Below are 21,629 nucleotides of genomic sequence, written 5' to 3' on the forward strand. Positions count from 1 at the left end.
ACAAGAATTCAGATCATTTGCTTTGAAAAATTTTGAGACAGAGGTATCATTAGCTTTAGGTGTTTTCCAAGGCATGAAAAAATCATAATGATAATAACAGTTATGATTATAATAACAGATAGTAACAGGAACTTTAACATATTGTACATATACAGTTAATAATTTTCTACATTAGTAGGTATTTCACAACCAATTGCAAAAGTAGGTGTGATTTAATTAATTGGTTAATTAATTTAAAAGTTGATGTAAAAAAAAAGTTGATGTGCACTATATCTTCAGTGAAGTCATCAATTTGGCACTTCACATGGAATGCTCTGGAATTATTTTTTTCTTAATTTATTCTCTGATTAAAGGCCAAGCAGTGCTTAGGATGCAGGTTCTTTAGAGAATTTTTTGATAATATGAGGATTTAAGTAAGTATTCTTTTTTTTTTTTAAATTATGTATTTATTGGAGAGCAAGAGAACACAAGCTGGAGGAGAGGCAGAGGCAGAGGCAGTGGGAGAAGCAGGCTCCCCACTGAGCAGGGAGCCCAATGCCAGGACTCAGTCTGGGATCCTGAGATCACGAGCTGAGCCAAAGGCAGATGTTTCACTGACTGAGCCACCCAGGTGCCCCAAGTAAGTATTCTTTTTAACTGAAAAGGGCAATTTGGGGTTTTCTTAAAAATTAAAGTATAATTTACATTCTACAAAATCCTATTGTAAATGTACAATTCAGTTTAATGAGTTTACGAAGTTGTGCATATGTCACCACAATCTCATTTTACAGCTTTCCCTTCACCCACAGAAGACCCCTCTACCTAATCGCATTCAATCTCATTTCTACCTTTAGCCCAAGGCAACCACTAATTTATTTTCAGTCTCCATGGATTTGTAAAAAGGATCATTTTAAATTTTTTTTTTTTTTTTTTTTTTTATGATAGGCACACAGTGAGAGAGAGAGAGGCAGAGACATAGTCAGAGGGAGAAGCAGGCTCCATGCACCGGGAGCCCGACGTGGGATTCGATCCCGGGTCTCCAGGATCGCCCCGGGCCAAAGGCAGGCGCTAAACCGCTGCGCCACCCAGGGATCCCAAAAGGATCATTTTATAAAAATTTTTATAGACTTTGTGGAGCCCTCAATATCATCATATACAAATAATGTCCAATTTAATGAGATAATCTCTCATTTGATCTTTATCAAAATATGTAATTTATTCACTACCCTGTTTTTTCTACTATACATTCAAAGTTATACATACGCATAGTTGAAGTATGTAAGTATATATTTATGGGGGGTGAGCTCATTTTTAAGTCCTCCTGAATTGTCCCGCATCAGCTGCTGCTCCCTGCCCCCATCAGCTTTTTTTTTTTTTTTCTGCCAGTCACCATCTGAATTCATGGGCTCTAGAATAGGATGCTGCTTTGTCCACACAGGCCGAGGAATCATGAGTGAGGAGACAGCCAGACTTTCCTTTCTGCTTCGTCCCGTGTTTTTCATATGACTATGCCCCATGCCTCTTAGGATACACTAAGCTCATCAAACGTTTGGAATTATCACACGAGGGTGGAAAAATTTGAAAGTATTCCTGAAGTCCTAGATATAAGTGCTGAAGGAGTTAACCCTCCACAGGGACTCCTCATTCCTGTTTGAATCTCTTGCTTCTGTCATTAGGCCTATGAAAGTATCTCCTTCTAAATCCTGTCATACATAGATGTCCCCCACCCCTGCCACTTTCCCGGAAACTCTAGTCCCAACACATAAGGATTAGTCTTACTGGAGATCCACACTTTTCTCAGGACTCTATGTGTTCAAGTACGAGTTACTTGATCCCTGGGTGGCTCAGTGGTTTAGTGCCTGCCTTCGGCCTAGGGTGTGATCCTGGAGTCCCAGGATCGAGTCCCGCATCAGGCTCCTGGGGATGAGTCATGCATTGGGCTCCTCACAGGGAGCCTGCTTCTCCCACTGCCTGTGTCTCTGCCTCTCTCTCTGTCTCTCATGAATAAATAAAATCTTAAAAAAAAAAAGTATGAGTTACTTCATCCAGGTTGGAGTTATATACTCCAGAGAAGAGGGCCTAGGAACCAAAGTTGGTGGTGGCCTCTCAAGTGTCAGAACAGGTGGGCATAGGTGTGACGGAAGACTGGTGTTCCAATCTCAGGAAACGTGTCAGAGTAGCTGTGGGTAACTTAAAATTGAGTTCTCTTGATAGCTCTCCTCCACTGGAAGTTGAACATAACTTTTATTCTCTGGCCTATCCAGGCTAACTACAGAATAAAATACACAAATATATCATCATGTTTATCATACCATCTCCCAAGGACAAATTTTAATTCTCAGAAGTCGTGCAGTAAAGTCATGAGGAGGAAGAGAAGTATTTTCCTGCTGACTCATAATTTGCAATCAATAAAATCTGTCTTGTACATTATTTACTGCACAAATATAAGCAGTATTGGTTCTCTTCCCTCTCCCCCTTCTCCACTCTCTGCTTTCAAATTATGACCTCTCGGGTCTTCTAGGAAAACAAAGAAATCCTATTGTTAGCTCATAAACTGTATTTTTTCCTGGATGTTCCCTTAGCTGTCTTAGACTCAGCTGAAGCTGTGAAATCAGTACTTCTAGGTTCTTGATTAAATTCTTGGCCAAGGTCATACTCTGTCTAGGGAGGAGGAGAGGTCATGATTCATTCTTCTAGTTAAAAGCACATAAATTAGTATATGTTCTTAATTTACATGATTTCTACTTACCCTATTTACTAAGCAACTCATGGATACAGTGGCATTCTGTTAGTCCTGTCCAGTGATGGTTCCCAAATATGGGCAATACAGTTTTGATAAGATAAAGCTGAGTTTACTGCTTGGATTGGCAAGAAGCACACCTCCACAGAGCTTTGGCAATGTCTCAAAGAGGGTAAGGTCAGGTCAGAATTTATTGAGAATTTGAAGTTTGTCTTAAGGTGAGTCTATCAATGCAGCGATTTGACTAGAATTGGGTAAGGATTAGACAAAACAGGATTGGTGGAAACAATAAGGAATGGGTTTTGAGGATAGAACTTCAAAGAATTGCAGGGCACAAACTGCCTGTTGATGCCTTCCATTGGAGACTTTCTTTTGGGAAGTTCTGTGATGAACTCTCAAAGCTTGCTGGAAAAAGAAACTCCTAGAAAAGTAATGAAGATAGAGGAATTAAAAAAAAATAGGTTAGAGAATAAGGTAAGTGAAGTAGTTTCAGTTCTCAGTGTCCAAGGTAGGTGGAATGTAGTTGGTTTGGGTTATTAGCCCCCCTTTTCAATCTCTCCAAGTGAATTAAGCTGTTAGAAACAGATAAATTCCAAATGTATGTTGCTCAAATATGAAAAAATTTACTCTTCATTCAGGTTAAGTCCAAAATAAGTGTTCCTAATCAATGTATGGTTTTCCTCCTTGGGGAGAGGACTCCAGCTTTTTAGAAACTGAGCTCCTTTATCTCTTAAGGCAATGACCCTCACATTTGAGCAGTCACCAGAATCACCTGGAGGTTTTGCTAACCTATAGGTTTCTGGGTCTTATCCCTAAAGTTTCTTGTCACGTGACCCCACCTAGACACATAGAGAACTAGGAAATCTTATCCCTTTGACTGGAAAATAATTTTTGTAGAAAATGAACCTTAGTGGAACCTTAGTATCCACTTCTCTCTAGTCTAGCATGTAACCAACATAACTCCAAGAGCACCCATTTCCCACACACAGAGCATACTCAACTCCTCCAAAGACCTATCCAATTTACTATATCCTCTTTACAATCCTCTTTACAAAACCCAAAAGTGTCTCCTCATGGTCTACACCTTATAAACCAAAAAATTGTTTGCTCTACAATACATAATGGTTAAACATGGATAGGATAAAATGCCCATTTAGACAAGAAAAATGGAGAAACACAGCAGTCATAGCAATTTGTCCATAGCAATGACAAAATCCTGTAGGACAGGCATGGGTAGGAACGGGAAAGCAGTTCACTTAGTGGATCCAAGCATGCTGTCTAGAAAGAACTCCCTTTGGCCATAATCTGTGACGCTTGTGGTCATGAATTCATTGTGACCCTTAGTAGGCTTCTGATCTATTTGCAATCAGGCAGTTCAATGTGCTTATAACTGCACTTTAGGCAGAATTCTGAAGCCTAAATCTACTTTTCTATTTCTTTGTCTCCTATTGCTCTTTAAAAAAAAGAGAGAAATGCTTTTCTTTAAGGTTTTCTTTCTTTCTCTCTCTCTCTCTTTCTCTCTTTCTTTTCTTTTCTTTTCTTTCTTCATGAGAGACACACACAGAGAGAGGCAGAGACACAGGCAGAGGGAGAAGCAGGCTCCATGCAGGGAGCCCAATGTGGGAATCGATCCCGGGACTCCAGAATCACAGCCTGGCCTGAAGGCGGGTGCTAAACTGCTGAGCCACCCAGGGATTCCCCACTATTGCTCTCTCAATGGGGACTACATTGAGGCCCTTTTGAAACAGTAGGTGAAAATGTCGCATTCTTGATGGCTTGTTGGTGTAGATATAAGTTTTGGTATCTAAGACCTCTTTCAGGCTGGTCTCTTACTGTTGGGGTCTGCAGTCATATTCTGCAACCCTCAGAAGTCCCAAAACTTTGGATTCTCATTACCTTCCATTTTTCTGTTTGCAAGCTGGCCAGTTCTTCCCAGATGTCCATGACTTAGGATAACTTGCTAAAAGCAAAGTAAATGTTAGCATACACTAACATGCCTACTCTTTACTAACCATTTCCACTCAGGCTACTGACTTGTAGACTCTAGTCTTCTTTCCAATCCATCAGTTTTGCCAAATGTCTTGTGGCTGCATGAAACAATAAATCTGTGTGTATTCAGTTTTTGACTGCTTCCCCTGATCACTAACCAAGCTTCATATACTTTAGATTTTTGTCACATCAATATCCTATTTCTGATACTAATTTCTGTATTAGTTAAGGTAAATCTGGCTGCTCTAACAAATGAACCAAAAAATGTAAGCTCAGTCATGATAGATGCTTATTTCTCACTCATGTGAAGTTTCATGAGATTCTTAATTGCTAGCAATTTCCATCTTTGTAGTGATAGAGCCTGATTGGGGCTCTGCTATCTCCTAGGGCTTCAGTGTTCTTGGCTTGATTTTCTGCATCTAGCTTACAGTCAAGAGACTGTGGGCTAGGCATATTCTCTTCTTAACATTGCTGGTCTGGAAACAACACGCATCACTTCTGCTCACATTTTATTACTGAGAACAAGTCACATGGCCCTACCCAGATGTAAGGACTAACAAAACATTTGTCTCTACCTGAGTAATCCTTTTGTAGCAAAACTCCACACTGTGGAAGGGAAGCACAAATCTTTGGTGGCCATCAGGTCGTATGACACACCAGCAAACCCTATCATTTATGCCATCCAGGCAAAATCTAACTTGGATATAGGTAAGTATTCTACCAGTTAGAATTGCTTTGGGCTATTAGTGATATATTTCAGAAATAAGAGTGACTTAAACAAGACCAGAGTTTATTTCCCACTCACATAAAAGATGTAGAAATGTATCTACAGAGAGAAAAGAATGAAGCACATCTATAATGAGAGGAACTGAGGCCATGTGTTTTCAGAAGGTTCTGCTGACCAATTCCAGGTTCTAACCCTGACTTTGGAGTCCATTAGACACCTTTCTTTTTTCTTTTCTTTTTTTTAAGATTTTATTTATTTATTCATGAGAGACACACAGTGAAAAGCAGAGACACAGGCAGAGGGAGAAGCAGGCTCCCTTTGGGGAGTCCAATGCAGGACTCAATCCCAGGACCCTGGGGATCATGACCTGAGCCGAAGGCAGAATCTCAACCACTGAGCCACCCAGGTGCCCCTAGACACACTTGTTTTCTTTTAATAATTTTCTTTGTTCTCTGAGCTGGTCTGACAGGCTTACTATTACTTGCAACCCAAATCAGATCTCCTATTTGAAACCAAAAGTTATTTCTAAGAATATCAGCAAGACTATCATTGCTTATTAGGAGGTATTTGGGCACTTGTGACAGTATATAGGGCAAATCAATGCTAAAAATTATTTCCTTACTCTCTTGACTTGCTGAAACTTTCATGGGCAAGGTTCTTAAATTTTTTGGGGGGGAATGGTCTTTTGTATGAAAAATGTACCTGGTTTGTGCTTAAAAATTGCTTTGAAATATTGTGGGAAATGATTTCCTCCTTAGATTTGTCTTTGTAAGATAACTTTCGGGAACTCAAATTTGAGTCTGTTGCCAAATAAAACATTGAGAAAATTATTTTGGAGAATTTTTATGGTAAAATATCTTCCTGTTACTCTCAAAACAAGTGATCAGATATTTTTATCCTATTTCATCTACACCTATTTGCAAAGCTATTTTATTTGCACTTTTCTTTGTGAAGACATCATTTAAAAGGATTTACGTTATGCTCAGTCTCCCACAATAACTAGATTTTGTAGCAATCAAGCAGCTTCAAATACTCTTATTGATATGTTTTCAAAGTGAGAAAATCTTGCTTTGTCTTACTCAGGTTTTGATTTATCTTGAAACTTTAAAATACATTTTAAAAAGAGTCAGGTTTGATCTATATATTGTTAAAAAGAGACAAAAGGCTTCAGACAGAGTCACTTATTCTAAGTCCCACACCATCAAACTGAGACTTAATGCCTAACTTAATTATAGTTTCAACCTCTCCTGGGAGTAGAATTTTAAACTAGTCAGTCTGGAATTACCTGGTCAGCACTAGTAAGGTAACCTTTCTGACAGACCGATGTTGTCTTCTAAAGAAAGATAAGCTTGTCACAAACAATCCATTCTTGTCTACTTTCTTGTCCTTCCCCCACTTCCCCCACCCTGCCTATAAGTCATTTTGTACAACTCCTTGGAGCTCCCTTCTTATTTGCTATACGGGATACTGCCTGATTTATGAATCATTGAATAAAGCCAATAAGGTGTCTTTAAAATTTACTCAGATGAATTTCATTTGTTTGTTTAACAATATTGGTGGCATTGGTGGGATCTGAGAGAAACTTCTGTTGGCTTTAGGGACAATGAGAAACACAGACACTGGTACACAACAAACTCTTTAAAAAGAAAAAGAAAGGAAGATAATTCAAATAGATTTTGTCTATCTATCTGTCTATCTATCTATCTATCTATCTATCTATCTATCTATCTATTTATTTTAGAAAGAGAGTGTGTGAGAGCATGAGTGGGGTGGGGAGCGGGCAGAAGAAGAAGAGAGAGTATCTCCAGCAGACTCCGCACTAAGTGTATAGCCCAACTTGGGGCTCATCTCATGACCCATGAGATCATGACCCGGGCTGAAGCCAAGAGTCAGATACTTAGCCTACTGCGCCAACCAGGTACCCCTGGTGTTCTCTTTCTTGTCATTTCTGAGGGTCGTGGGTAAGTTCCTCTCCATTCTGAACTTCACTTTCTTTCTGTCAAGATCACAATCTAATTGGCTTTCCTGTCCAGGGCTCAGCATGTCAGCCTGAGCTGGCAGATAGTTCCACCTGGAGCCCAAGTCTCTAGCCTTTAGCTAAGTCTACAGTTCCCCATTTAATTGAAACCTTCAGCTCTTGGTTCAGTCCTAATCCCACATTAGGAACTGTTGCTGGTTCAGTTTGTACTCCCCATTTGTTTGGGTTTGCTGGTTCAGTACTTTCTTCAGTTGACAATTGCTGATACACTCAAGGCCTCTCTCAGCCAGTCCATAGTAACATCTCTTTCGTTACTGTGGTATGTTGATGTGCACACGTTTATCTTGTTTTGTGTAAATAAAATTAGTGGGCATGAGTCAAGACCTAAAAGCCGTTTCAGTGCTAACCACTAACTCAAAGACTTCTGGGTTAGGATAACTTGGTCACAGATTGAGTTAGACTGATACTAGGTCACCTGCCAATCTCAAGAAAATTTCCATGCAGTGAGGTACACTGTAAAATACCACACAATCCCCCAAACAGTGGCATGCTCCTCTTAGGTAGTAATTTGACTCTGTGGGACATAAGGCTTAACTAAAGAAATGTGATCCTTAGTTCCAAAGAGTTGAGCTTGTCACTTTCTAGCACAATTGTTTATTTTATATCTAAGAACTGTGGTCCTGGAAGCTGTAGATGTCTACACAAATGGCAAGGTCTTACTAAAATTTGTGTCCTGAGAACTTGGCTTGGTAACTCTCAGGTTGGGGGCCCCAATATATGGCTGGACAGTACTATGGGTTAAACTCCATTTGTAGCTAGGGTCCTGCCAAACTGTCAGCCCTCAATCTAAATTTACCGTGGCCAGTATGAGAAAATGATCTAGTTAGACAAGATCATTCATTTAAAAGTGAACTTCAAATCAAGTGAACTCAAGTCAAACCAATAAATGTGACACTTAGTTTAACTGGCATTCAGAAGTCTCCAAAAGGCTTCCAACATTCCAAAATAGCTTTATTGATAGATTCATTACAAATGGTTAATGAAAAATTAAAGATATAAAAAATACTGACATTAACTCCTATGATTCCCCTCTTTCTTCCTTTTTAAAGGTACTTATTGTAGTAATTCTGAGTTGTCTTTCTTCTCTGAAGACATCACAAGATCATAAACAAAAGTTCACCAAGTTGATGGCCCTACAGATGCCTCCATATCTACCCTTGAAGGAGTACCCCCATAGAGCCCCTCCTAGGGTTGATGGTACTCTTGAGGGATTTTCTGATACAATGATAGGATATTCTTTTAAACAGCCAAGAAGAAACTAAAATTATTATTTTTTTGAAAAGATTTTATTTATTTATTCATGAAAGAGAGAGAGAGAGAGAGAGAGGCAGAGACACAGGCAGAGGGAGAAGCAGGCTCCATTCCATGCAGGGAGCCTGATGTGGGACTCGATCCCGGGTCTCCAGGGCCACACCCTGGGCTGAAGGAGGTGCTAACCACTGAGCCACCTAGGGTGCCTGAAGAAACTAAAATTAAAATTAAATGGAAAACTGCCAAGTTTTGATAGACAGAGTCTGCAGATGAGATCCTCAGAAAACTGGCAGAAGCCAATCAACGGTAAAAATTCTTACCAGAAGGAGAGGGGAGAAGATGGTGGAGAAGAAGGCAGAGGGAGAAGCAGGCTCCATTCCATGCAGGGAGCCTGACGTGGGACTCGATCCCGGGTCTCCAGGGCCACACCCTGGGCTGAAGGAGGTGCTAACCGCTGAGCCACCTAGGGTGCCTGAAGACACTAAAATTAAAATTAAATGGAAAACTGCCAAGTTTTGATAGACAGAGCTGCAGATGAGATCCTCAGAAAACTGGCAGAAGCCAATCAACGGTAAAAATTCTTACCAGAAGGAGAGGGGAGAATATGGTGGCAGTGTAGGAGGATCCTAGGCTTGCTTTGTGTCACATATACTAGATAACTATCAAATCATCCTAAATACCCTCAGAAATTGACCTGAAGCCTGGAAAAACAAACTCCACACCTAAAGTTAGAGAAGAGAACATATCAAAGAAGGTAGGAAGTGCAGAGACATGGTTCAGGGGAGAAATGGATCATGGTACCGTGGAGGGAAGGGAGCCATAGTCACCGAGAAGGGTGAGAGAGAGGAGCGCAGAGGGAAACACACAAGGAGGATATTTCCCCATAGTTACTGGCTTGGAAAGCAAGAGGGGCTGAATTTTGTAAGTCCTTGCAACCAGAGAGGCTGAGCTGCTTACACTAAGCCCCACACCCTGCCCTCTTGTGGAACTGCCCTTCTCAGTCAAGCTTACCTCAGTCCCAGATCCCAGGGTCCTATTCACTAGAAGACTGGCACAAAACCCCGCCCCTATCATGTCTCCTGACCAGAGAGTTTTGCATGGCCTTGGTTCTGGAGAAGGTGGTGACAAGTCTCATTTCACAAGGAGACCAGAGCACAGCTAGTTAAAACTTGTCATATTCAGACCAGAGACTAAACAGTGCCCACAGAAGGCACTACACATGACTGGCCTGAAGGACAGAACAGCCAGAACACAACAGCAGAGTGCCTGCAGCACACACTAGAGACACTCCCTGATATGCCAGGCCCAGACTACTTCTTCGTAAGGCCATTACTTTCAAGAGCAGGAGACATAACTGGCTTCTCTAACACACAGATACAAAGACTTGGACAAAATGAGAAGACAGAGGAATATATCCCAAATCAAAGAACAAGATAAGGCCACAGCCAGAAATCTAAACAAAACAGTATAAATAACATGCCTGGTGGAGAATTTAAAGCAATGATCATAAGGATATTCACTGGACTTGAGAAAAAATAGAAGATAATCAGTGAGACCCCTATGACAGAGATAAAAGAGTTAAAAAAAAAAAAGTCAGAGATGAAGAGTGCAATCAATGAGCTAAGAAACACACTTGTTACAATAAACATCAAGCTGGAAGAAGAGGAATGAATTCATGACCTAGAAGACAAAGTAATGGAAAGCAATGAAGCTGAACAAAATAGAGAAAGAATTATGCAAAACAAGAATAGACTTAGGGAACTCAGTGACTCCATCATAGTAACATTCCTACTATTATAGAGGTCCCAGAAGAAGAGAGAGGAAAAGGGGCAAAAAACTTATTTGAAGAAATAATAGCTGAAAAATTCCCTAATCTGGGGAAAGAAAAAATATCCAGACCCAGAAGAAAAAGAGAACCCCCAACAAAATCAACAAAAAATAGATCCACACCAAGATACATTATAATTAAACTGGCAAACAGATAGCAACAAAGAAAAACATCTTAAAAGTAGCAAGACTAAAGAAGACAGTTATAAGGGAAAACCCATAAGGCTATCGGCAGATTTTTCAGCATAAACTCTCCAAAGCAGAAGGGACTGGCATGATATATTCAAAGTACTGAGTGGGAAAAATCTGCAGCCAAAAATACTCTATCCACCAAGGCTAACATTCAGATTAGAAGGAGAAATAAAGAGTTTCACAAACACTAAAGGAGTACATCACCACAAAATCAGCCCTGTAAGAAATACTACAGGTGACTTTGTAAGTGGAAAGAAAGACCAAAAATGACAGTATGAAGGTAGTAAACACAAAAGCAAGTAAAAATGAATATTTCTATTAAAAAATCAGTGAAGGAACTCATAAAATAAATGGATATAAAATATGACAACATATAACTAAAATATGGGGAAGATAATGAATGGGTTCAAACATAAAAGACCATCAAGTTAATACGCAGATGTTATATACAAACCTAACCACAAATCCAAAACTACTAATAAATATACAAAGAATAAAGAGAAATAAATCCAAATATATCACTAAAGAAACCAGCAAACCATAAAAGAGAGAAAGATAAGGATCAGAAAATATCTCCAAAAAAACCCACAAGTAATAAAATGGCAATAAGTACATATATATCAATAATTACTTTGAATGTAAATGGACTGAGTGCTCCAATAAAAAGATATAGGGTATAAGAATGGATAAAAAACCAGGACCCATCTATAGCTTGCCTATAAGAAACTCATTTTAGACCTAAAGACATTTGCAGATTGAGACTGAGGGGATGGAGAAACATTTATCATGCAAATGGTTTTCAAAGAAAAGCCACAGTAGCAATACTTATATCAGACAAACTACAGACTTTAAAACAAAGACTGTAACAAGACGCAAAGAAGGACACAATAACAAAAGGGACAATCCAACAAAAAGATGTAATAATTGTAAATATTTATGCACCCAACGTGGGAGCACTCAAATACATAAAACAGTTAATAATAAACATAAAGAAACTAATTGGTAATAATACAATAATAGTAGGGGACTTTAACACCCTACTTGCTTCAATGGACAGATCATTTAAACAGAAAATCAACAAAGAAACAATGGCTTTAAATGACACACTGGACTGGATGGACTTAAAAGATATATTCAGAACATCCCATCCAAAATTAGCAGAATGCACATTCTTTTCAAATGTACATGAAACTTCCTCCAGAAAAGATCACATATTAGGCCACAAAAGAAGTCTCAACAAATTCAAAAATATCAAATTCATACCATGCAATTTTCATGACCATAATGCTATGAAACTAGAAGTCAACCACAAGAAAATCTACAAAGACCAGAAATACATGGGGGGTAAATTACATGCTACTAAACAACGAAAGGGTCAACCTGTAAATAAAAGAAGAAATAAAAAACACTTGGAAACAAAAAAATGAAAACATAATGGTCCAAAATCTTTGGGATGCAGCAAAGGGATGTTATGTAGCAATACAGGCATACCTCAAGAAGCAAAACAAAAAACCTCAAATAATCCTAGCCACAGCAATCAGACAGCAAAAAGAAAAAAAGTCATCCAAATTAGCAAGGAAGAAGTAAAACTTCCAGTATTTGCAGAAAACATAGAAGACCTGAAAGACTGCTAAAAATTGCTGGAACTGATAAAGAGATTCAGTAAAGTTGCAGGATACAGGGGGCATCAGGGTAGCTCAGTGGTTGAGCATCTGCTTTTGGCTCAGGTTGTGATCCTGGGGTCCTAGGATCTAGTCCCATCATTGGGCTCCCTACAGGGAGCCTGCTTCTCCCTCTGCCTATGTCTCTGCCTCTCTCTCTTTGTCTCTAATGAATAAATACATACAATCTTTAAAAAGTTGCAGGATACAAAATCAATGTACAGATATCTGTTGAATTCTATACACCAATAATGAAGGAGCAAAAAGAGAAATTAAAGAATCGATCCCATTTACAATTGCACCAAAAATAATAAGATTACCTAGGAATAAACCTAACCAAATAGAAGAAAGACCTCTTTCATTGAGGAAAGAAACTGAAGATGACACACATAAAAATGGAAAGACATTTCATGGTCATGGATTAGAGGAACAAATATTGTTCTACACAAAGCAATCTACAAATTCAATGCCAATGAAATCCCAATGAAAATACCAATAGCATTTTTCACAGAGCTAGAACAAATAATACTAAAATTTGTATAGAACCACAAAAGAGCCAAATAGCCAAAGCAATCTTGAAAAAGAAAAGCAATTCTAGACTTCAAGTTATATTAAAAAGCTGTAGTAATTAAAACATCTTGGTACTGGCACAAAAATAGACACATATATCAATGGAACAGAATATAAAACCCAGAAATGAACTCAAAATTATACGGTCAACTTACCTTTGACAAAGCAGGAATTAATATTCAATGGGAAAAAGACTGTTTCTTCAACAGATGGTGTTGGGAAAACTGGACAGCCACATGCAAAGGAATGGAACTGAACCATTCTCTTTCACCATACAAAAAAATAAACTTAAAATGGATTTAAAACCTATATGTGAGACCTAAAATCACAAAAATCCTAGAAGAAAAAACAGGGAGTAATTCCTCTGATATCAGCTATAGAGAACAAGGTGCTGGTTACCAGAGGTGAGGTGGGTGGGAGGACAGATAAAATAGGTGATGGGGATTAAGGAGGGCACCTGCTGTGATAAATATCAGGTGATGTATGAAAGTGCTGATTCACTATATTGTATACCTGAAATTAATATTACACTGCATATTAACTATTTGAAATTTAAATAAAAACAAAAAATTCTTACCGGAGTTAGCTCTCCTGAATCTGCTGCAGTGCCCAGCAGAGGAAAATAAATTTTTACACCATCCCTTCCTTTACTACTTGTCCCCACTGAAAACTGACAAGATAGTTGAAAGGATTATTTTTCCAAAGTTGATTTGTGGCCTGAAATTGCCAAATTGGAAGAGCCTGATAGGACCTTTTTTTGGCCTTCACTGTGCTAAAAGTACACAGTGGCAAACAACACTTTACTTCTGAAGCCTTTGCGAAAGGATTTATTAAAACATCCCGAGGACACACAGCTCTCAATCTAGAACACAAAATCCATGAATTCTCATTCCTATCTAAGATAAAAATCTTCTCCCTTATAAAGAAGTGAGGATAATGTGGTTGGATGGGTAGATCAACCCATGATATGATGTAAATCATAACCCAATTTCTTTTTTTTTAATATTTTATTTATTTATTCATGAGAGACACACAGAGAAAGAGAGGTAGAGACACAGGTAGAGGGAGAAGCAGGCTCCATGCAAGAAGCCAGATGTGGGACTCCATCCGGGGACTCCAGGATCATACCCTGGGCTGAAGGTGGCTCTAAACCGCTGAGCCACCCGGGCTGCCCATATAACCCAATTTCTTAAGGAATTAAAAGCTAACGTCTTGGTGGCGGTGAATGGGTGATGGGCACTGAGGGGGGTACTTGACAGGATGAGCACTGGGTGTTATTCTGTATGTTGGTAAATTGAACACCAATAAAAAATAAATTTATTATAAAAAAAAGAAAAAGAAAAAGAAAAAGCTAACGTCTTTATCTTTAAAAATCTTAGTAAAGGCTGAGCCACCCAGGCTGCCCATATAACCCAATCTCTTAAGGAATTAAAAGCTAACGTCTTTATCTTTAAAAATCTTAGTAAAACTAGAAAAACAGCTTCATAAATAGTTCTACTTTTACGTATCCTTTCTACCAATCCCCAAACCTCCACAAAACCAAACGAACTTCTGAATATTGTAAAATTTCTGGCTTTAGGAGACAAAAATCCTTCTTAGAGGAACTTGCTTTCTTTCCTAGTAGCTTTGAGACATAAATGGTCTACTTGGCCTTCTCAGGAACCCTTCTAGGTCATTTCTTTGAAATACAAACTGTAAGGAAGTAATTCTTATCAGAAGGAAAACAAAGGCAGGGGGAATGTTATTTGAAACTCAGGCAAATAAAAAATCTTAGGAGTCCTCTCCACAAATATTAGTAAAAAGTTTTAGGCACCTAAGCAGGTAACCTTAACTTATTCCATCTACCAAAAATAATTTGGATCTAACTTCTTTTGTAACCAGTAGGTTTTGTATTATTGTAAGTGATTCATGGGTTAAAGTTTAGAATGGGAGCCACTTAGAAAAGTCTCAGTTTGTGTCTGTGATTATGGGTATCTGTATATACACATATATTCATGTGTTGTAGATACATGGTATTTTTCTACCTCCAGATGATAGAGCCACAATTAATTTGCAAAGGAATTCTATTTAATTAGCTTATAGAAAATTAAGGATTCTCTAAACTCTCAGAAATATAGAAACTAACTCAAATGTTTTTCAACTTTATGTGATCTAGGCTTAATTATTAGTAAATAAAAGTAGTTTAAGTTTGTTGATTTTTTAAAAAATATTTTTGTCCATCTTAATGTGTTTTTATTTAAGATTTTATATGCCTTATTCATGAGAGAAACAGAGAGAGAGAGAGGGGCAGAGAAACAGGCAGAGGGAGAAGCAGACTCCATCCATGCAGGAAGCCCGACATGGGACTCGATCCCAGGTCTCTAGGATCACGCCCTGGGCTGAAGGCGGTGCTAAACCGCTGAGCCACCCAGCTGCCCCAAGTTTGTTGATTTAATTAAAACAGGCATGTGTCTTTAGAGTAATTAGCATTAAATATAGTAATTTTATTCTGCCTCGATTTAGTAAAGGCCAATTAAGTTCATGTTATCTCTTTAAAAATTTGTCAGCAAGAAAAATACTTTGGGATGATGGCTGACTTCTCTTAACTTTTCACAGGTGGCCTAAACAGAACTGTTAAGAACAAAGGATTTAAATAGATTAGTTAGCTAAGTGTTTCTAGGTGAACTTTTCAGAACTTTTGGAACTTTTAGTTTCCAAAATTGTGTTGGTTACTTAAAACCTTAAAGATATCCTGAAATAAAGTAAATGATGGATTAAATATCCAAATCATTTGCAAATAAAATAAAATATTAAAACATAAATCACTGAACATAGTTTTATCCATATTTTGGTTTCTTTTTAGAAAAGAACTAAACATATTTGGGTGTATTAGAAAACATGTTTCGTGCCACATTGGAAATATTACTGTGAGGAAGAATATCCTTCTAGAAATTATAAAATGTACTTATAAATTTGCCAACCCACAGAATGTTAAGGTAAAGACAGTACACAACTACTTACTTCTGCTTTTACTAGGAATTAAGGATTCTAAGGGTAGAAAACTCTTTTTTAAAAAGAATTTTTAAATTCTTTTTAAAAACAATCTCTACCCCCAACATGGGACTTGAACTTACAACCCTAAGATCAAGAGTTGCAAGTTTTACCACTGAGCCAGGCAGGTAACCCAACTATGGGTTGAGAACTCTAATCAGTATATGTAATTAAACTAGTTAGAACTAATAAGGGTAAGAGGAAACAAGTTTGTATAAAAGGTAGGTAAGGAAAGTAAAATGATTCATTATTCTATAATGAGAAAGAAGAAAAACATAGGACAAAATCTGAAGGGATTTTCTTTTAAAGATTTATTTATTCATGAGAGACACACAGAGAGTCAGAGACACACAGGCAGAGGGAGAAGCAGTCTCTCTACAGGGAGCCCAGGGTCCTGGGATCATGCCCTGAGCTGAAGGCAGCCACTCAACCACTGGAGTCACTCAGGTGCCCCAGAGACAGAGAATCTTAGGGAGGCTCCATGCCCAGTGTGGAGCCTGACATAGGACTTTACTCACAATGCCAAGATGGTGACCTGAGTTGAAATCAAGACTTGGATGTTTGACCTACTGAGCCACCCAAGGGCCCCTGTACTTGCCACAATTAGACATAAATATCTTTGTAAATCATAGTACATTTGCATTCCCATGTTCTTATGGTTATCCTATATCAGACCTACCCCCAATTGTGAAAGGATCTATCAGCACCCATCTTGGCAAGGAATTTAGAACAACTTTTTATTTCAGGCCAAGATATTTACTTTTCAAATGCACTAAAAACCTAACTGACTCCCTGGTTTGAATGGGTAAATGCAACAATCCCCATGAACGATTCCATTAACAGTCTCAACTTAGTGGGAGCAGTTTGTTCCCTGACAGGGTTTGTACTTGTCTGTGGTGGTTATTTTCCTTGAGCCTGTGAATGCTTCCATGGTGGGTGCACAACTGGGAATGTGCTGTGGGCAAGGTTGTCTAACTGTTCCTCTAAATGTTCACAAACAAATTGGGACATCTTATTGGTCAATTCCCCTGAATTTACATTGTCAAATTAGAAAAAGACATACCAGGAGGTATTCACAATTCAGGATTTGCTTATTATGGCAAGATTTCACTTACTTTCCTGGCTAGGAGTGAGTTCAAAGGAGCCCATGTTCAGGGATCTCTCCTTAACTCTTAAAAATATTTCAGAATCCACAAGTTAACAATAACATAGCCTTTGATTATCTTTTAACTAAATGAAGTATTTGTGCTGTGGACAACATCACTTGTGACACTTGAATGGACACTCCAGGGAAGTTGAGATTCAGCTACATAAGATCACTGAATAGGCCTCTTGGCTTAAGAAAGTGACTTCTTCAATGGGATTTTTCTTTGACTTTTGTTTTTGTTTTTGTTTGAGAGAGAGAGAGAGAGAGAGAGAGAAAGAGCAAGAGTGCATGGGGGCAGGGGGAGTAGGGGAGGGAGAGAGAGGGAGGACTACATGCTGAGGGGAGAGCCATACATGGGGCTCCATCTCAGGACCCTGAGATCAAGCCCTGAGCTAAAACCAAGAGTCAGATGCTTAACCGACTGAGCTCCCCAGCTGCTCCTCTGACTTATTTGATTTTGATTGATTCGGGCCTTGGAGACCATGGCTTTGAAGTACACTCCAGATAGTACACTCTGGAATTATCCGGTTCATAATAATCAGAATAGTCTCCCTGTGTGCTATATTTTGTCAAAAGCTTTATTCATTTTTTAATATATTATTTATTTATTCATGAGAGACATAGACAGATGTTGTGCCCAAGATTGCGAATCCGAGAAGCCACCAAGGAGCCGACAACGATGCAAACACAAGAGGGCTCATTTACAAGCTCAAGCTTGGGTCCAAGTATACCCGACACAGCGGAACAGGGACTTGGACCCCGGAGTGGGTTACAGCTGGGTTTTTTATACACTGGTCTATGGGATTTTCAGAAGGGGTGGAGGAATTTCTCAAGTTCTGTTTACATTCTGATATGGGGCTTTCAAGGGCATTGAGCTCTGTTCTCATTCTAATATGGGACTTTTTACCACTGCCATGGGGTCTGTTGTCTTTCTGATGTGGGATTACCTGCCGAGGACATTCTGCAGTTTTTCCCATAAAGTTCAGCTCCTATTCAGAGGGGCTTAAGATGGCTGTACTTGTGCTAATGCTAAACTTGAGGTGGAATGGCCTTGATTTTTCTCGGCCTCCACAAGAGAGAGGCAGAGACACAGGCAGAGGGAGAAGCAGGCTCCACACAGGGAGCCCGATGTGGGACTCAATCCCAGGACCCTGGGATCATGCCCTTAGCCAAAGGCAGATGCTCAACCGCTAAGCCACCCAGGGGTCTCTCTCAAAAGCTTTAAATATATGTTCACAGCTGCAAATCACCAAGCAGATAATCTGAGACTGGCTCTTCAGGAAATGAATGTAATAAAGAGAATGACCAATTTAATCAATGTGAACCTGAAGTGATGATGTGTGAATACCACAATGATTCAGCAAAAAGACATCATGCCCTGTGACTATCACAGAGCACTGGCAAACACTGCCAGAACCTCAGAGTTGTCTCTGGGAGTGGTACTAATATCTTACATTTTGATTACATCTTTCCATTAGGCTGAAAGCATGATTAAAAGGGGGCTATTGTTAAGACAAAACAGGCCCCAAATGGAGTCAATTGTGCTAAGCCCCATGTCACTAAACAGATTTAATATCTAACTTAATTAGTTTCAACCTTTCCTAGGAAGGAAATCTTAAACCAGTCAATCTACAATTACCTTATCTCTAGGGAGATAACCCTCCTGATATAGACCCCTGCAGTTCCCTCAGGAGATTACCTTGTTGCAAACAATCCACTCTTGGCTAATTACTTCCCTTTCTACCTATAAAAGTCTTTCTTTTTGTATAGCTCTTCAGAATTCCTATCTACTAGATGGGATGGGGCCCGATTCATGAATCACTGAATAAAGCCCAACAAATCTTTACAATTTACTCAGATTAATTTTTTTTAATTTTTATTTATTTATGATAGTCATACAGAGAGAGAGAGAGAGAAAGGCAGAGACACAGGCAGAGGGAGAAGCAGGCTCCATGCACCGGGATCCCGATGTGGGATTCGATCCCGGGTCTCCAGGATCGCGCCCTGGGCCAAAGGCAGGCGCCAAACCGCTGCGCCACCCAGGGATCCCCTTACTCAGATTAATTTTAAAAAACAATATCTCTATCAGAAGATGTCTATATTTTTAACAACTGGAAAGATTACTATAATAATAAAAAGTATCCTGAAATGGGTTTTAGTATTCTTCAGAGTTAATATACACTGTGGGATGTTGATGTCTGGGCAGGACAAAGACATCAAAAATACGATCTCACACACTTCAGCTTCCTAGTTGCATGAACAGGGAGCCAAAGAAGCAGATCTTGCATGACCTCAGCTCTGTTCCTGGAATCACCCTCTGTTCACTTCACACATTCCTGGCATGTCTTTCATTCTCTTGTGCAGAGAACAAGTAGAGTTGCCAGGTTACTGTTGATGAAGAGTAGTTTTTAGAAACAGAAAGTCAGTGTCCTGGTTCTGAATAATTTATCTTGCTCTCTGGGGCATGTTAAACAGTAACTATTGGTTGGTGCTTAATCTATTGGATCTTACTTAACCCATGATTTGAGTGTCTATGATGGATATATCACTTTTTCTTATCTTTCAAGTATAAATTGGATATGTTATATTTCCCTTCCAGAAGTATATCATGCAGTCATTTGGCATTAAATTGTTAAAAAAAAGTTTACTAAGTTAACTGAAATGAAAAATGAACTTTCAGCTTTCCACATCAACTATTAAAGTATAAAGTTGGACTTAACCCCTAAAATGTGAAGGTTTTAAATATGAGAAAGTTCTCAGAAATGTGGGGGCCCCATTTTTCAGTGCATTTTGTTCAGCAGACTCCGTGAGGTATAAACCAGTAATTTTCAGAGGCCAGAAACCCTGGCTTCTATATATCAGTTATGAGTTATGTGACCTTGGACAAGTTTCCTCATCTGTAAAATGAGAATAGTAGTATCTCAACATCACAGAATTGTTGAGAGTAGTAGAATGCAAGTACATCACCCAACCATATTAAATGTGTATCAGTAGACATATGCTATTATAGTAGGCCTCCAAAAAATGGAAACTATATACAACTTCATTTTTTGAAAAGATGCTTTCCCTTGGTTCAAAGTGCAAAACATACAAAGAGTTATATGTATCTCTTGAAATCTTTTCACTTATTTTTCATAGTCACATATTACACTTCCCTGGTAATAGCTGATGTGTCAGTTTCTTGTGTATCTTGCAAGAGATATTGTGTATATCTAAAAGCAAGAATTTAGGAGTGCCTGAGTGGCTCAGTGGAGTAAGCTTCTGACTTTGGCTCACTTTACCATCTTGGGGTTCTGGGATCTAGCACCTACTCTGCAGGGAGCCTGCTTCTCCATCTCCCTCTGCCCCTGCCCCCGCTCAAGCTCACGCTCTCTCTCAAAGTCTTAAAAAAAATAAAAGCAAGAATTTATACTTCTCCCTTTTGTGTGTGACCGAAATGCCACAATTCAAGGTTTTCTTTTTATTGCTTGAAATGTATCTTAGAAGTTACTTATATAGGTTAAATGTTCTTAAACAGTTGCGGCTACATTAATTTAGCCATAGCTGTGTATTTGTACGTCTCTTACACACACACATACTTCTCAGCCATCTATTATATAGGCATGTTTCAATTTAATTATCAATTTTAACCCAAAAATATTTATTGATTGAACAAGTATTTACTGAAGGCTTACCATGAGTCAGGCTGGGCAGGGCAACGCATCAAAGAACAGTCAGTCACTTCTTTCAGATCTAGTGAATACGAGGCTGCACATTCCATCTCGCCCCATCCTTTGCAGCTTGGGGTTTCTGAGCCCCCAGCGGCTCCCGGGGGGGGGGGGGGGGCGTGTCAGACAAAGCTCGCGGTCCAGCATCCCTCCCGTGCGGGGTGGGATCCCTGAGCCAGAGCCGGCAGACAGAGGAGTCCGGAATGAGCGGAAAACTCCATGCAGGAGCGGGGACGCAGGCCGGCCCCGTGACGGCGTGAAAGCAGCCCCGGAAAGGGGTGGGGGTCTCGAGGGTGGGAGCAGATCCTTGCCTGCCTTCTTGTCCCCTCCGCACTGTGAGCGGCACATGGGGGCTTGGGAGACGACTTCCTACCTGTGGATGGGAGACCCCATCTATACAGGAGAAACCCAGCCCGGGAAGGCGATCCCACCTGACCCCACCTCAGCCCGGGGGCGGGGGGAGACGGAGTTGGGGGACCTGGAGAGGGTCAGCGGAGCCAAGAGCTGGGCAAAGGGAGTCGGCTAGGAAACTAGGCACCTTTGGGTGTCTACCAGAAACCAGCGGTGGCGGGGGCCCAAGCGCTTTAAAGCCCCTGCGCGGGGGAACGGCTGCCCAACAGCCGCGGGCGGGGCTGCAGGGAGCGAGCCCCCGCCGCCCAACGACCGTCCCCCCCGCCTGGCCCCTCGCCGACGCCTCTCCGAGCACAGGTTGGCCGCCTCCCGCCCCGGCCCGCGCCCCCGACACGACACCCCGCGCAGACCGCGGGGCGG

The 21,629-nt window shown here is 39.9% G+C and overlaps 1 long non-coding RNA gene across 1 annotated transcript; it reads right to left on the reverse strand.

Annotated features, from left to right (window-relative positions):
• Positions 1-2,892: 2,892 nt before the first annotated feature.
• On the reverse strand, positions 2,893-21,603 carry LOC121484426. Its single transcript, XR_005986026.1, has 2 exons — positions 20,826-21,603; positions 2,893-3,140 (listed from the first exon to the last, which is right to left on the reverse strand). It is a non-coding gene; the product is annotated as an uncharacterized LOC121484426 (long non-coding RNA).
• Positions 21,604-21,629: the final 26 nt, after the last annotated feature.

Source organism: Vulpes lagopus, chromosome 2, assembly GCF_018345385.1.
Source record: "Vulpes lagopus strain Blue_001 chromosome 2, ASM1834538v1, whole genome shotgun sequence".
NCBI lineage: Eukaryota > Metazoa > Chordata > Mammalia > Carnivora > Canidae > Vulpes > Vulpes lagopus.